Here is an 18727-nt window from a genome sequence, read left to right on the forward strand (position 1 = left end):
CGACTATTTTGAGCATCGTTCATTTCGAAGTGAACAACAGTCTTGGCGCCCCGACATCAGAAGTGGAATGCAATCCTCGTCAAGAAAGTATTGAAGTTCATCTGCGCGTCCTAAAGGAGCAGCAACATGCAAATTTCATGGAATTGACAAAAAACTTGCAAGCGTCGGTAAGAGAACCGTCTCTTGGCAGTGCTGTGATACTACCGATGCTACGTAATGGTGTACAACTATTGGCATTGTGTTATGTGAGAAGCCATTACAAGGGTTTGCATTAATTTTGGCATTAAGCAAAGCGCTTGAAGGAAGTTCAGTACAATGGCTGTCTCATGCGTGTAATACTGGAATCAAATTTCCAGAGTTAAAGCAGTTATTTCAAGAACGCTTTGAAAACAGAGACGTCTGCCGCTGCCATTTTAAATATGCCGAATAGTCGTCCCAACAACGGTGAATCTCTTGCAATATATGCAAGTCGCCTGGTAACGTCACTTCTCACGAAATGAAAGACATAAATTTAGAAAAAGATGGCCGAATGAGGAGTCCGAGGTCAAGGCACTGGAACATGTTCAAGACGAGACAACAAAACGTGCTATCGCTGTAAGGAAAAAGAGCATATCGCTACTCACTGTCCAAGGAACCTGTCGAGTGGAGGAGCGGCTTCACGCACCGAAAAGAGAGCTGAATTATGTGTGGTAGACGAGCCAAAAACGAGTATGCAGTTACGAGGTGAGAATTTTCCAATTACCTTTGACTCTGAAACGGAGTACTTGTTATTAAAGGATAGTGTTGCAACAAGGCTAAGTGGCAAAAGAATTAACAATCTAGTCGCATTAAAAGGTATTGGTAATTCTAACGTAAGTAGCACACCAGAAATTCATAATGATGTCATGGTCAATGGGAACTGTTTAAGTGTAACATTTTACGTAATACTGGACGACTGTATGAGAAATGATATTGTATTGGGTAGGGAAATTTGGTGATTACATTGATTCCCTATTCGCTAGCCCTGCATTACTCGTTAAAAAAAGGATGGTTCAGCAAGACTATATGTAGACTATCGCCAGTTGAATTTGAACACGGTTTCTGATAGGTTTGTTTTGCCATTGATTGCAGATCAAATAGCTAGACTAAGAGACGCACAATACTTTACCTCCTTGGATATGGCAAGCGGATTTTATCACGTTCCGATAAGCTTAAATTCTATTGAATATACGGCATCCGTTACACTAGATGGGCAAAATAAATTTTCGTCCATGCCCTTTGCACTTAAAAACGCTCGTTCAGTGTTCCAAGGGGCAATTTTGAAAGCATTAGGAGATAGCATATTCGTACGTGATAGTTTACATGGCTGATATCATGATCATAGCTCCAACCATAATTGAAGAAAAATCGAACCGGATAATTCAATTTGGCACACAAGCTACTCTTACTCATTTCTACTGACCTACCAAATTTGACTAAAATCGGACTAAAAACACGCAAAATATTCCTATAAACGAGTTTTACTAGCCGGTCTAAGGGGCGGAGTTGGTGCTAAAGTGCACGTGAGTTTATAAGAGTGAGCGAGATAGCATATGGTAGGAGGCATGCAAAAAGAATTTAATAAACGTAGTACATACAAGTATGTACATAGTATGCCAAAGTTGGAAAGACGACTTACTTTCTGTAGGTCTTGTCCCTATCCTTAATCGGCTAGCGTATACCTGTTGTTTATTTATAAATATATACATTTAGACTAGTTTGCGAAGTCAATTACACCAGTCCTGCTGGATTTGGCCAATCGTTACGGAAATTAAACCACTACTTAAACCACTTGATGTAAAGATCAAATTTTAGATTGCGGAAATGGATGAAATATACCCACAAGCTCAAATACAAAATGTTAGGACTGGACCTTTTTGCCTAGAAAATGTGGAATTGGATAACTCGGAACATTACACAATCACATCCCGAAATACTCTTCCAAATGGAGAGTCCGTGTTAACCTCAAAACACATGCTGCAGCCTAACAATAGCTGTCAGTTTCTTTATTGCATAAAGGTATGTTTAAAACTAACAAGTGCACTTGTACATACATAAATTCACAGCCAAAATCTACTATTGCGAGATGCTCCAAAGTATTGCGGCAATTTACCAATGTGGGTAATCTTGATATTGTTTGGCGATCTAATCTGGGTGAAAGAGGAAGATTGCAAACAAGTCAAGTGCAACGATTGGTAGGTATTTTATATAATATTATAATATATCTTTCTAATAGACTTTTTTTTTAGCCTGTTGAAAACAAACATGTTTGTTTGGAAGCATAGCTCTCAAATAACTGTTGACACTTTTCCATTGTCTGCAAATAAGTGTCTTTCTCTCAAACAATAAGAAAGACTCAAACAGATCCTGTTTTTGTCGCGACTGACTTAGATCGCGCGCGCTCTGATGGAGACAGTCATTTCTGTTTTCATTTCGCTCAAGTCAAACACTGATCGATTGTTTTAGTTAAATGAAGCAAATTGTCTTTTGCGTATGCACATTGGGCCAGCGTACCGATAGTTCGACGAAAATTCAATTTTTCTATTGAAAGTAAACCCATTTTAATAAAAAAATTTGAATAGTAAATACTTTGATTAAGATGAATCAAAAAATTTTAATTGTTTTGATATATCCCTGGAATTTTGGCAGCCCTTCAAAGTCAGATGTTTTATTGCATGCGTGCGAAACAGGAAAGCGCGGGAAAGTTTTTATTTACTTGCGAGCGTGCCAAAATCAGTGTGGCTTAAACTATTTTCACCAAAATTATGGAAAAGAAAGGCCAAGGTATTAAGAATATTTGTTTAAAAAAAGATGTTGTTCATGTTTATCTATGTGTTTTTTTTTTTTTTGTACGTTTATTTGTGTTGTCCAAAAGTAGGAAAAATCTAACCTGCTCACTCGTCTCGCCAAGTTTTGCCAAAAAGTAATTATGTGTCAATATAGTTCAAAGTGTGCACTGAGAAAAAGGATGAAATCAACACCAAAGTAAGAAGCTTTCACCTTTACATACAAAGGAACCTCACAAAATGTTGTAGAAATATGGCCAGATTTAAGACAAAGCATACCGGATGGCTTTTGTCCAATATGGCTATAACAGTAAGTCCATCGTTGTCTTCAAATCCAAACCCGTCAACATCAAGACCAGTTGGACGCCCACCCATTGAATATGTTAACGCAGGTCCCCGTCAGAAGAGAAAATTGGCATCCGATTTAGCTGTAAGTCAGAGTCACAACACATCTCTTCTTGTGCATGCCGCCGCAGATTCAGCCGAAAAATCGGATGAGAAGTATGCAGCCCTTGTTTTAAAAAACACGTTTCTTACTCCGAGTGACCCCAATGATGCTAGAAAAAATATTTTTACCCATAAAAATGACTCGGTTCGCGAGCTCAGCATTTCCCGATCTTGTGAACTTTTTCATGCTTACAACAAAGTGAGAGAAGCTAAGTCAAAATGCAGACCTTTTAACATTAATATAACCGAGTCAGTTGCTGAAGTCCCGCTGCAAAATCTTCTAGATCACACTAGTTGCCGTATAATTCAAATGCATGAAGATTTATTTGAGCGGCTTGGCAATACTTTAAGTCTGATCCTTATTGCAAGCTATGGATTCGATGGAACAAACGGACAAAGCAGCTATAAGCAACACTTTTTAGGATGTGATTCAATGCTTTCTGATGACTCGCTTTTTGCGACAACAATAATCCCCCTAAAATTAATGGACTATCTTGGAAATGTGTTTTGGATGAATCGTACTCCTCAGTCGATTAGATTTTGCAGACCAGTCAAGCTTGAGTTTGTTAAAGAGACAAAAGACCATATTCTTGCTGCGAAAAAAAATTTGGATAATCAAATAAAAATTTGTCTTCATATGTCTGCACCGTTGTAAATGGAAAATCAATTTCAGTTAAATATGATCTTCAAATGACACTTTTAGATGGAAAAGTTTTAAACATCTTGACTGAAACCAAATCTTACAAATTGTGTCCGATATGTGGTGCGAGTCCAAAAGACTTCATGGAAAATGCTAAAATGGACTCACCAAAATTTAAGCCAAGATATGAAGCATTAAAATATGGCATAAGCCATTTTCCAATTTATCCAACACAATTTAAAAAATATTGTCAGAAAACAATTACTTTATATATGTCCTTGTATCCATGGTTTCCAACGTCGGCAACAGTCCATAAAGTGTTAATGCACGGCTACCAAATAATAGAAGCATCAATCCTTCCATTAGGTGTTCTTGGAGAGAACTCCTCAGAAGCTCGCAACAAATACTAAAAGAGTGACAGGAGGTTACATGCTCGAAAGAGTACACGGCAGAAAAACATGGCAGATGTTTTCCACAGAGCAATGGATTCTTCAGATCCTCTAGTGTCGAGCATCTATCTAACAAAAAGATTGGGTCAGCAAAATAAACTACCCCTCCCATCAGACGTAATCGAACTTTTAGAATCACCAAACTTTTTATATCTTAGCAACATGAACAATAATAACAATCTTCCCGATTTTGATGCTAACAATACTGATAGTGATTCAGATTCTGACTCTGAAAATCCTTTTCAATAGAAATTGATGTAGAAGACGACTTTTAAGAACATTTTTAAATGTAAATTACTGATTAATAGTAATTTTGAATAAATTGTTATTTTTACTTATTAATATTATGATTAAGTGTTAAAAAAAAATGAATTAAAAAGTTTTTATGAATTTAACGAGTGCTAGCTTTATTAATTACCGTACAAGTATAAATATACCTATCTCTACCGGCCATATGGCCGGATAGGGAAGGCGTGGTCAGATCGGTCTGAAACTTAGATATATTTTTATGTGCATCGACACTATCATATGTACCAAATTTCAAGCAGGTAGCCTTAAAACTTTAGTTTTCGTCGAACTATCGGTTCCCTGGCCCAATGTGGCCAATGGGTAAACACACGCGATTGATTCGTTCTTATTTACATTTATGTATATGTAAGTTAACAAACATCAGGCCACTCTGCCCCTCACACAAACTGCTGGCTCAGCATAGATTGCTGGCTCAGCAGAAAGGATGGGGAAGCAGAAATACCAACCGCTTGCGCAAGAGCCAAAGCGGTGACACCGGATTCGCGTGCGACCGTTGGACGGTCAGCAACTCAGGGCCAGCTAGGGAGCTTTGGCGCTTCTGGGCGGGAGCGTTAAGCGTTAATTATTCTGGTTGCAACCAGCAAAAGAACAAGAACTATTAATCAATTTGCTTCAATATAAAATACCAAAATCATACTATTGAAACTCTTTATACTAAGTACTGAATAAAAGTCAAGGATTCTCATTTGGGTAAATAACATTTGTAATAAATCCTTACGAAAACGTAAGGTAGCTTTTGCATAGCAATGCGAAAGTTAACTGGCGCCCGAGCAGGGACCGCCTCAAAACAAAAAACCAATCGCGAGTGCATAACCGAGTGCCGGTGGAAACACTAAAGAATAATATAAAACAAAAGTGAAAAAATTATGAAAGAATAAAACAAAGCCTCTGGCAGCCGCCTGACAAAACGAAGCTGTAGTGTAATTTTTTTAAGTTAAAGTGAGTAAAAACTGAATGGCCTCAAAAATATTAAGTGGATGGCTACCGCCTGATAAGCGGGGGCCCGGGGTTCAAAACCCCGTTGAGGGATTACTATTCATTAAGTAACTCAACTCAGTTACCAGTGGTTGTCAGTGCGGCTTGCCCGAGGGGCACCCGGTTTGTGCGAGTGAGCGGTGTATGAGGCGGTTTTTTTTTCTTTTTAAGAGGAAAATAATAGAGATACAAAAGAGAAAATAAAAAAAAAAAAAAAACAAATAAGAGTGAAAGGAGAAACTGTTATCCACACACTCAAACCACTGCGGCAACTATTGCTTGCGAGTGGCAGAATGTTAAGAATTTATGCAAACAAGCAAATAAAATATGTGAATTAAATAATTTTAAGAAAATGCTTTGTCGCGATGTGTGAGTATTGGCCGCTGGCTGTGTCTTCCACCGAAAGTGTCCCCTTCAAATGGAAACGTGGAGCCACTCCTACCTAAGTAGGCCCGTAAACGGGCTAAAAGGGAAAAATGGAGCCTCCCCTTACTGACAAAGGGGGACACAGCAACAAGCAGCTCACGCGCGCAACAAAAAGTAAAATGAAATAATGCTTGCTCAGCAATAAAAAAAGAGAATGAGAACGAAAAGAAACAAAAGAAAAAATGAATTCGAAAATTAAGTACCAATAAATAACGAATAAAGAACTCGCAATGCCGAGGAAAAACCTCAAAGCAAAAATGCAAGCTAAAGCGAATTCAAGAACTTTTTTTTAATACTGACTCGAGTACATTAGAGTTATTAAAAAGAAAAAAAAAGAAAAGCACAACAAAATCCCTACAATGTACTAATTATTTTAAATCTCGTTAACAGAAAAAAGCTGACCCTGTAAGGAGAGATTACCACACAAAAACCACACCATCATTTCAATCAAAACAATACTAACAACAATCGCTCAGGTGAGTGAAGAGTGCTTAAATTTAATAAAAACCTAAAGTCATTCAGTACAATTATTCTATCAGAAAAATCTATTCCCTTAAAAAAAAAAAAAACCTGGATCAGGCAAGCTGAAGCCATAGTTCGGGACTATGAGGTAGCAAGAGATACGCTGATATATAGAGCCATCGTCCTCCACCTGAGGTCGAAGATAGAAGGCAGGGCGGACGAGATGCTGATCTCTAGCGATGTCGCAGATGACGATTGGCCAGAAATCAAGAAGGTTCTTGCCTCAAACTATGAGGACAAAAGGGACATAGTGACTCTAGAATATCAGATGAGTATGCTAGTCCGCGGTGATGGGAACCTGGAGGCATATTATAACAATTTCAACAGGCATCTCTCTTTGATTGTAGCAAAACTCAGGAATGCAAGGCACGTCAAAGGAGTGCTTGAAGCTCTCATAGGCTCGTACCGTGAAAGAGCCTTGCGGGTCTTCATAAGAGGGCTACCCCAAGAAATGGCGGGGTTGATCACAGTAAACAGCCCTAGAACATTGCCAGAGGCATTTTCGATTGCCCAGGAGTTAGACAACGTCATGTACATGAAGAACTTAGCTTCCTTAGCTCCCGTTAGGCCACCGTATCAACAACGGGCCGTTTATCGGCAGCAATATCCACCAAATAATTTTTCCCCAAGATTCAACAACCCCATGACCTATGTAAATCATAGGACCGCGGCCCCACACCAGTCCCCGCCGGTATCAAGTGGCTATCGAAGCCAGCAAATTACCAGGCCGGCCATCAAAATGGAACCGGCAACCTCGAGCCAGTTCAGGACTCGATTCCCAAACCAGGGAGTGGAAGGGGGCGTCAATAGAGGACCCAGCGAGTCAACTAACCCCTTTAAAAAAGCACAGTATCTATTCCATGTGGAAGCACCAAACGTGTCCGATCCCAATGCAGTAGACTGCACCCCATGGGCTAGTGAGACTACTCCCAATAACGAACAGTTGTACGAAGAAATGGCGACGATCGCGGTTAACGAGCGAGATGAGGGTGCAGCCCATGTGGCCCCACCGCACCCCGACGACCTTCTGACAAGCGAAACAGGAGGCAGTTATCCGCAGGCGGAATAAAGGAAAAAAGAAACAGGTTGAATACAAACAAGGGGAAGAAATCTTTGTCAGAAACAAACAGATTAAGGGGAAAGAGAAAAACCTATTCAATATTGAGGAAGTACAAGAGGATGGAAGGGCCACGGTAAAAACAAAGACGGGCAAGGTATTTCACAAGTCCCATCAGAAATCTAAAACAAAAGCATGAGTAGATAGGAAATCGCCCCACCTCATCAACCCATTTCCATAAAGACGATGGTAAAAAAAATGAAGCAAGTAAGTCGACTCGTCGACTTGGGTATACCATACACCAGGTGAAACAAATATTTCAAATTTTTGAAAACCAAATGTATGTCTATTAAATTGTTTTTACATGTTTCATAGTATGTGCTATCTCGCTCACTCTACGAACACACGAGCACTCTAGCGCCGCTACTAGCCAACGGCCAATTCTGGCCTTGCGGACCGCTTAGTAAAATACGTTCATACGCATATTTTGCATGTTTCTAGTCCGATTTCAATAAAATTGTATTGTAAATGGTAGTTTTGTAGAAATAGATAAGATTAATTAGTCTGCCGAATTTAAACGCGATAGTCAAAAAACTACAGGAGGAAATCGGTTTTTTCTTAATTATGGAGGCGGAAGTGGGCGTGGCAAAATATGACAATATATAAATTCTCCGCGCATACTATGCCAGTATACATACTAAATTTGGTGACTTTAGCTTTGTTCGTTTTTGATAAAATCAGTTCTGTTTAATTTGCGGGGGCGGAAGTGGGCGTGGCAAAATTTTTAAATAGCCAGTTTCTGCGCGTCTATTAAACTAGTCTGCATACCAAATTTGATGTCTCTAGCTATTATACTTTTTAAGAAAAACAGTTTTATGTGATTCCTTGGGGCGGAAGGGGGCGTGGCAAAAAGTTTGAACAATTAATTTCTGCGCGCTAACTAAACGGGTATACAAACTAAATTTGATGTCTCTAGCTGTTATACTTTTTAAGAAAAATTGTTTTGTGTGATTCCTGGGGGCGTAAGGGGGCGTGGCCGAAATTCCAATTAACTCTATATATGTACATAATACACGAGTATACATACCAAATTTGGTGGCTCTAGCTCTTATAATCTCCGAGATCTGCGTGTTCATACGGACGGACGGACAGACGGACATGGCTAGATCGACTCGGCTGTTCATCCTGATCAAGAATATATGTATATACTTTATAGGGTCGGAGAAGCTTCCTTCTGCCTGTTACATACATTTTGGCGACTTTAATATACCATTTCACCCTATGGGTGTATGGTATAAAAAGAACATATAAGTAAGAAAAGAAGCAAGCAAAAATATACAACAAAAAAACAAACCAAAAAAATTTAAGAATATTTGAGAATTAAAAAAGCACTCTTCACGAACCAGGTGGAAACCAATACCAATACTTAGCCTTAAGAAAATTCATATTATAAGCATTACTAACTATCTTCGTATTCAAGGATGGCAATGGTGATGTTGCAGCAGGCAAGTGCTGCCCCACTTCTTCAATTATGACTCTCCGGTAATTCTCCTTCAGCATGGATACGTCTGGCGGGTTAGCGGCGTGTTTCGTCTGATTCACGTCATAAATCTGCTGAAGTTCCAACAGTTGATTCAAACCAATCGAGAGGAATCCACACTGCTATCCGACCAGCGTACAAGGATGATAGCGGACCACTACTTGGATCAGGCTGAATAGGATACTGGAAGATTACGGTTCAGCATGGAAATGGGTTGCTGGCTCCCCAGATGCGGCCGACTGGAACGCGGCTCTGAAGACCCAGGATAGTCTTGTTGCGGGCAATAACCAGCAAGTCCGCATCAACGAAGAGCTTTTCGGGGCTACAAATCGGACTCTGGAGGAACTAAATGGGATCATCGGCAAAGTCAACTCGATAGATGCCGCCACTGCGACGCTACATAAGGCCATGATTTTGGCAAAGAAAGTCCATGAGGTGACCAGAGCATGCCAATTACCCAAGACGGGAGCGGTGAACTCGGACCTGCTAAACGGAAAGGAAGTAGACGATATCCTGAACGAAGTAATGGGACTACCGTACCAGAACGAGGCCATTGAATTCTCCCGCCCAACGGTCATGTCCAATGGGACCTTCCTGCTCTACGTCCTAGCCATTCCTAAGGTGACGGACAGGAAGTATAAGTTACTTCACCTACTCCCCACAGTCCGTGAGGGTCAGAAACTCGTCTTGGATGCCAACCTGATAGCAGTGGACCCAACCGAAACCTATGAGGTCCTTGGAAATCGCCTCTCCATTGGCAACACAACAGTTTGTCAGGAAGAAAACCTGCGCAGGCTGAATGAGGAAGGCTGCATCCCACGGCTAATCAAAGGCGGCAATGCACAATGTCATTACCTAAGGGACGCACAGGAATCAGTGACACTGATAGACGAGAGCACGGTGTTTCTCACTGGCTTTAATGGAACAGTGACCACCTCCTCGGGACAACGAAAACTCCAGGGCCCCTTTATTGTCAAACTCCAAAACGAAACAATAACCATCGGCAGGAAGACCTACTCGAGCCGATCTGCTTCTACCCTTACCGCAATGCCTGCGGTTCTCTCCAACGGCCTTAGGTTACACCCCGACGATGTATCAAGAAAGCTCCAGATATCTCTATTAACGTGCTATATATTGCCTGGAGAAAAATGACGTCCACAAGAGGCCTGGCGATACCAGAAAAGGCCAATCCGTCGCCTTCACCCTTCACTCTTAATACTAAGTACTGAATAAAAGGAATTCTAATGTTTTCTAACTGTCAAGGATTCTCATTTGGGTAAATAACATTTGTAATAAATCCTTACGAAAACGTAAGGTAGCTTTCGCATAGCAATGCGAAAGTTAACTTGTATGTATGTATGTATTTACATGTAGGTAGGCAAAGATCATTTCTGTTGAGTTTTTTAGTCAAACTGTCTTTTGTTGAGACTCTTTGTGTGACCAATAATCGTATTACTCTTTACGCTACACTCACACGAATGAGTCAATGCAAAGCGCTTGACAAAAACCAATTTAAAACAAAACAAAAAGTGCCGCTCAGAGAGAGATCATTTCTGGACAATCTTTTCGGTTATAATACGAAGCAGAGCATATGAGAAAAAACGATCAACTGTCATTTGCGAGCTACGTTTGGAAGTGATAGATGCCAAAAACATAATTAAAATTGGATCAATATTTTCCTTTCTGTGTAGAGTCACAAATAGTTCTGATCATCCTATGTGTTCGTGGAGGGGCGGAACGATTTGTGGTGTACAATTTGGCAGATGCAAATTTCCTCAGATTCTGGTGATAAAATTAAAACGCGCGAGAGCTTCGGTTAAAATTAATGATGATTTTATTTAATGCACAGGGGATACCGATACACACACGCAAATGCTTCGGTTTTAAAAAGTGACAAAAAATCGCACAGAAGTCAGCAAAAAGAACGGGTGTTCGGGTAAAAAAACTCGTACTGGAATCATATGGCGATGTCCATCAGAAAATCAAGTCACTCCTCCCAGAGTGACCGTAGCCGCCGAGGATCAAAAAATGCTCCCTCACTCCTCACTGCTATTCGCCGCTCACTGCTGTTCACTCGGTGGCGTGAACATACCGCCCCCCTTGCAGCATGTTGCAATTGCCACCCAGGACATATTTAGGATGGGGGACGGCAGCGTTGTTGAGCGCCTAGATTCCACAGGAGCCGGAGACGACCCATCCGAACACTGTGCTCTGGGCTGCGGAAATACCGCTATGACCGGGCACACAGCCTGGTTGGATGACCTCAGGATAGAGGTCTGCCCCGAGCACGACGGCCACCGACGCCGGCCGATCGAAGGATTTCGAGCCATTCCCCAACTGAAGGACTGCTGTTGTCATGACAGTCGTCGTCCTGGCTTGGAGCAGGGAGGAGGGAGAGATCTCGTGTGCGCCTTCTGGAGAATCGGAGCGGTCGGAAGATGATCGGTAACGGGGTTGTGGCGGTGGTGCATCACGTTCGGAGGAGGGTGACTGTATGCAACAGCGGGCTAGGGAGCGTTGTCTCGGCGGTTGGTCGGCCATATGGAGCAGGGTATGGTGATTTTGCCCGCATCGTCGGCAACCATGGCGACTCCGGCACGCGTAGGATGAGTGCTCGTGTGCAAGCAATTGGGGCAGTACTTATTTATAAGCACCGCCCGGAGCTGCTTTTCCCCTCGGAGGTTCAGGAAGCGCTGACACTGCCGGAGTGCGTGAACCCCCCGACAGACCCGGCATCGGTACGCGTTCGTCCCGTGTGGAGCAGATCGTTTGCTGCGGTGGTGCGGCAGACGCGTGGGGCCCATGTCGCTGTGGAGAGGCGATCTGAAGAACTGCAAAGAAAGAAATTACGGAGGGGAAAACGGATTAGTCGATGCACGGGAACGAACAACATGCACGGAGACAAGGACATTCGGACGGAACATAGAGAAATTGGGAGTCACTATGGGTTTTTAGGCTCAGGAATCCTGTTGTCTTGCAACAGGATGAGCTTCGCTACGTGTCTTCGGATAAACCCACGCGCTGTGGTGACATCAGCTACTCGGACGAGACCGTCAGCCCCGGGCAGAGTGCGCTCAATTCGCCCTAAGCGCCATTCGTTGGAGGGGAGATCACGAGGTCGCCGGTCTGGAGGCTGCGAGTCGGTGATTTCCACTTATTCCGTTTGTGAAGCTTCTTGAGGTACTCACTCTTCCATCGGCGGCAGAAAGCCTGCTGGATTGCCTTCAGTCGTTGCCATCGCTTGATCAGCGACATAGGCTCGACTAGAATCTCCGGTTCCGCAATGGATAAGAGCGGTCCTCCAATAAGAAGGGTCCCGGGCTCAATGCCAGCAGATCCTCTGGGTCCTCGCTCATGGGAGAAATTGGCCTGGAGTCCAAACACGCCTCGATTCGACACGGGAGAGTGGAAAGTTCCTCGAACGTGTACTTAACAGCAAATGAGGACTTGTAAAATAGAGCCTTTAAACTGTTGACCCCAGCCTACCACAGTCCTCTCATGTGGGGGGCGCTCGGCGGAATGAAATGCCAGGAGAAAATATGATGGGGAAATGCCTCCATTATGTTATGCTTGGTGGCGTCCAGAAAGTCCTTTTCGAGCACCTTCGAGGCCCCTACGAAGGGGTGGTGTGGCACTGGACTCGTTGTTTCAGCTGGGTGTCTGGAAGTTCACCACTGAGAGTCGCCCAGTACACGGGATCCCGCCGGAGCCAGTACGGCCAATGCCACCAGACGCACATGTGACCAGCACTGGGTACTGGTGCTTTTGGAGATGCTAGATACTCGATTGGACACAAAGGTAGACCAACTGCATGGGGGTTTATTAAGCCAAGCCAACACAATGGTGGAGTCGGACCAAAACTGGGAAGTTGAAGGTTGGATTGGAAGTTCGGGAGCGATCGTCGCCCAGAGATCGGCCGCTCCGCACAACTCCAGCCGAGGCAGCGAGACTGTTTTGACCGGGGCTACACGGGTCTTCGCCGTTAATAGGTCTGCTCCGTACGCCATGAAGCTCCTACGAGAGAGTATCGCTGGTCTTTAGCCAACGGGGGGATGCGGAGTTGACTGAGGCCTGTGTAATCCTGCAGTAATTCGTAACATTGCTGCAGCAGGAGAGGTGGCAGACCGTCATCCCAGCCAAGTTCGGTTAACCAGATTTGCTGCATGAATATCTTCGCTCGAATAACAATGGGGCTAGCCAACCGGCGAGGTCGAAGAGTTTAGCGATATAGGACAGAACCTGCCTCTTGGAGATCCTTTAATGGTGGGTCACCTACGGTGAAGAAGAAGACGTCCTCTGCGGCTTGCCAGCGGATTCCCAAGGCTTTCGCAGTGCTCTCGTCTTTCAGCTCGAGAAAGTCCACTCGCAGCAGGTGCTCTCTCGGGATAGCTTGAAGTACTTCCTTCTTAATGGAAGTCCACTTCCGAAGCGGGAGGCCCGCAGATTGACAGCTCTCGTATGGCGAGACGGGAGTCGTCTTCAGTATGAGCGCCGGCTAGGACATCATCAACGAATATGTAGCTCTGAAGGATTTCGTTCGCCTGAGGGTACTTTGATTGCACATCTTGTGCCATTTGTAAAAGGACTCGGAGCGCCAAGAATGCCGCGCAGTTAACCCCAAAAGTGACAGTTTGTAGCTCATAATCCTAAATACTGCCGCAACGATCTCGGTAGAGGATCCGCTGAAAAGGAAGCGTGAAAAGGAAGCGTACCTGAAGCGTGAGATCGGCCTGAAGAGTGGGCCCTGTGTGCAAGACATCGTTAAGGCTGACGCCGCGTGTGGAGGGGCTCGACGCGTTAAATACCACGCGTACCTTGGTGAAAGTGCTCACGGGCTTAAACACCGCGTGATGGCGGAAATAGAAGTAGGTTGGGGCACAATATATCGGCCGTCCTTCCTTCTTCGGGTGGTCTCCTGGAAATTCCGCTTGCAGAATATGTCATCCTCCTTTTCCGGCTTTGCAGAAAGTTCTTCCACCTCCCAAAACTTGGTGAGGATTACATCAAGTTTTGCTTCCGGACTGACTCGCGTCTGTCCAGCAAAACGTAATCGAGACACCAGAGGATCAGGCATAATAGCTCCACACAGAACCCATCCAAAGATAGTTTCTAAGCCGAAGAAAACACCAATATCCTTTTTGATCCGCTCTCCGAGGATGTGGGGAAACAGGTCTACACCGATAATTATATCAATAGGCGCGGGCTTGTTGTAGCACGGGTCAGCCAGAGGGCGATCGAGGCACTGCGTCAGAACAGTGTTAAGGAATGGAGCCGTTGGAATGGCCTCCGACAATTTGTACACGACCAGAGCTGAGACCTCAATTTTGTTCAGCCTGTCACACCGAGGAGATAGCATTAGCAGACACACTTTCTCGGCACATCCTCAATCACTCTGGCCCATACCAGTAACTGCGGCGTCTACTGGATAAAAGGGGGGCTGGACCCTGTTGAACACACGAATATGGTGCTCCACACCACGATGGTGGAGTGTGACAATCGCAGTGCCTAAGAGCCCTCTGCCTGGGGTGGATGCAAAATAATTTTGCTGTCTAATGGTTTCCGTATGGGATGATTTTTCCGATGGCAAAGTTTGCACTACGCCGGTTTGAGCTGAGCTTTCGCGGGAAGCGCTTGGACCTTCATCGCCACAGATGATTTGCGGGGGACAATGGGGATGGCTTGGCCACTTGGGGCCGACTTATGTTCTTCGGTGGCATCCAGTACAGAAGGATTATGGCCTTCGGCAATTTGCTAGTACATACGACGATGAGTATCCCGATTCTAAGTACTAACACCCGAACGCTCAAGAGCGGTTAGACACCCTTGAAACGCAGTCTGCAGCACTCTCAAGGCTTTGCCCGATTCTTGTGCCAACGCGGGAATCTGAAGGAGTTGCCTGGCTTGAGTCATGACAAGCAGACGGCTACTTTCGTACCGTGCGGTTAGGTTCTCCCACGCGGCTTGGAAAAACTCATTCGTCAGTGGGAACTTAGACACGATGGTTCTCGCTTCCCCTCGCGTCTTGGCGTTCAAGTGGTAGAGCTTCTCCACTTGTGACAAGTACGGATTGGCGATATAAATGGCAGCGAACAAATCGCGGAAGGTAGGCCATGCTAGGCTGTCGCCATCAATCGTTTCCACCTCACACGGAGGAATTCGATGGCCCGGAGGCCTCGACGGAGCGGTGGGCTGACGCATAAGACTCGCCATCTGCGCCGAGAGCTGTTCGATACGATTTCCGAACAAAGTTCCGCATCGCACATACACCGCGTAAGCTTATTTGATGTGGCTTATGTTCGCTAGGCTTTCCCCGTTCTTTTGGGCCGTCAAGGCCTTGTGACAACGAAAGTATTCTGTCTCGACGGTTGACCAAAGGGATTTGAGCTGCTCTAAGTGCATTTTAATGGAAAATAAGGGCACTTCAGACGTTAGAGCTTCACTCTCACGCGCTTCGAACATCGTTAATGCGTCGCACGCCAGAACGAAATCAGAGAGGGACATTCTGGATTGTTCTCTACGCTGTTGGGATACGGATCGGGTGACGGGAACGTCTGAACAGTGCGTCACAATAACGTGCGGGATCTGAGTCTGGAATGAAAGCTTGGAACGGCCTTTGTGTTCACTCGAGTCTTTAGCCGAGAAGCTGCCAACCTTCAGTTGGCTGGACGAGGACGGACGAGACTTTGGAGATTCGCTGAGGCTGCGAGCAGACGGGAACTTGCGCGGAATGTCCGTACGTTTCGCGGTCACCGGAGTCTTCGGAGGTTTAACTTTCTCCTGAGTGACAGAGGGAGACTGTTAGGCTTCGGCGCGGTATTAGACGGCTCCGCGGACATACTCTGGGGACGACCGTACCGACGAAGTCCGAGTTTGCGCGCCCTTCGGTTTGGAAAAACAACAAAATAAAGGAAAGTGGACTGTATGAGGACGCAACAATTTTCTCACTGTGCACCGCAGGACTGCGGGAGAATTATTTCGCGCGTGGCTAGGAAAAGGAGCCCTTTTAAGTGAAGGTGTGTGCGGAACAATATACGAATGAACGAATGCGGATCGAAAACTACACATAGACAAAGCGAATTGATTACAAAACAAATTTAGACGTATAAAACAAAACATGGATGAAATATATAAATAAAGATATATAGATATATGAGCACAATAATGGCTGGAAAAAATATGTATGTATTTATAAAAATGGACGGGTATACAATATATATATAGATGGGCACAATAAAGTCTGGAAAAAATTATATATGTATGTTTTTTTTTAATATGGCCGGATATATATATGTGCGCAAAATAATGGCCGGAAAAAATTATATATATAATTTATAAATATGGACAAATATATATATATATATATATATGGGCACGACAATGGCTGGAAAAAATATATATGTATGTATTTATAAATATGGGCGGATATATATATGTGCGCAAAATGATGGCCGGAAAAAATTATATATATAATTTATAAATGTGGACGGATATATATATATATGGGCACGATTATGCCTGGAATGTATGTATTTATAAATATGGACGGATATATATACATATGTGGGCAAAATAATGGCCGGAAAAATTATATATATTTATTTATAAGTGTGGACGGATATATTCATATGTCGACAAAATAATAGCCGGAAGAAATTATATATATATTTAATATATATAAAGGATAATAATAAAGGAATCGGAAATAATGTAATTTGAATTTGGCGCACTGCAGCCGCCTATCGATCTCACGACTCGACTCACGTGTCACCACTACTCCGAAAACAGCTGCTGGCCAATGTTCATATATTTGTTTTGGTTGATTAATTGTGATATAATAATTTTTTGTTTGTGGTTGTGCGGAAAACCAACAAAAAACGGACGCTTTTCACACACCGCGAGTGTTGTGCGCGAAAGAAAAAAGGCAGCCGAGTGTGTGACCAAAAAGGAAAACGAACCGATCAGTGCATATGGGCAAATGACTTGAGATATGTGCATGCGTATGTACACAGGTAAGTATTGATGTATGTATGTATGCACGCGCGTTGTTCACGAAAAAAACGTGAGTAATTTGTTATTTAGCTAACTCGATTGGATGATAGGAATTCACTGCCCTGGTTGGGTTCCTGTCTCCTTTTTCTTTTTTTCAAATAAATGTGCGACACCGAAAAAGATTATGTATATTTACTTATGTATGTGCGTACATCAACAGATGATGATGTATGTATGTGCACCGGTTTTGCGGAAAACGCGCGTGAGCAAATCAATTGAACAATTGGATCATAGAAATTTTTTAACACACAAGAAATCACGGTGAACACTTTAGTTTTTTTTTTTTTTTGTATTATAACACTTTAATAATTTCTTTCTTGTCCTTTGCTCTTTTTCGCGGACTTGACAAACCGCTTTGGAGAATACATGTGCATGTGGGTGTGACAAGTTTTACATATGTATGGTTGCATGTACATATGGAAAAAAAGTGAAAGGTTCAAAATGAAAAATTTGCAGAAAAAAAAAACGGGTGTTCGTATGAAAATCTCGTTCTGGATTGAATATGGCGCCTCCCATCAGAAACCAAAGTCACGCTCCTCAGAATGACCGTATCCGCCGAGGATAAAAAAAACCTCCTCCACCCGGTGGCGTGAACAACATTTAAATTACCTTCAATCAAATTTGTACATATAAATTATCTTTCCATTTTGTCATACCTTTAATACAATATATATACTATAAAGTAATATATCCGCATTATGCAGTCCTCGATAGATGAGGTCTATAAATCATTTGGGCAACTGTACAACGTGGACCCGGGTTCGAATCTCAGGCAGTGCTTGTAACAATATTGTTAGGTTGATAGTTTAAACATCTATATCCTATACCTATAGTAATAATAATAATAATAATAATATCCGCATTATCTGCATCAATTCACCCACAACACTTAATTTCCCACTTCAGTCACACACATAACTTCACCTCCGTTGGTCCCGAACATGAACCTATAAAGTTTTTTGCAAATAAATTTAAACCATTGCTCGGCGGCGCATGACTTACTTGCACAGTCAATACTAGAACTGGTGATCGATCTGGCTATCCTGAGTGAGCCGTACAGGACGCTGTCTAGTAACTCCTGGGCTGCAGACACGACATACAAGGCTGCGATCTGGAATTGCGGACCAAATTGCCCGGAATTATCGGAGACGTGTGGGTCTACAGCTGCTATATGGCACCTAGCCTTTTACTACACGAGTTCGAATCGGCAGTAGATCAAGTCGCTATAGATGCCAGAGGTAAGAGCAGTGTCATAATTGCTGGTGACTTTAATTCTTGGTCAACGGAACGGGGCAGCAGTCAGTCAAATATAAGAGGCCATATTCTGCTGGGGACATTGGCAGCTCTGCATCTGGTAGTGCTGAATTCTGGCTCGGTGCACACATTTCAGAGATCTGGCTACGGATCAGTAATTAACGTTACATTTGCGAGCAGTCAGTTGGCCCAGCGAGCCGAATGGAAACTTTCCAGCCACTTCACAGCCAGCGACCACTTGGCCATAATGTGCAC

This window comes from Drosophila tropicalis, unplaced genomic scaffold (assembly GCF_018151085.1).
Source record: "Drosophila tropicalis isolate 14030-0801.00 unplaced genomic scaffold, ASM1815108v1 contig_979, whole genome shotgun sequence".
In the NCBI taxonomy this organism is placed as follows: domain Eukaryota; kingdom Metazoa; phylum Arthropoda; class Insecta; order Diptera; family Drosophilidae; genus Drosophila; species Drosophila tropicalis.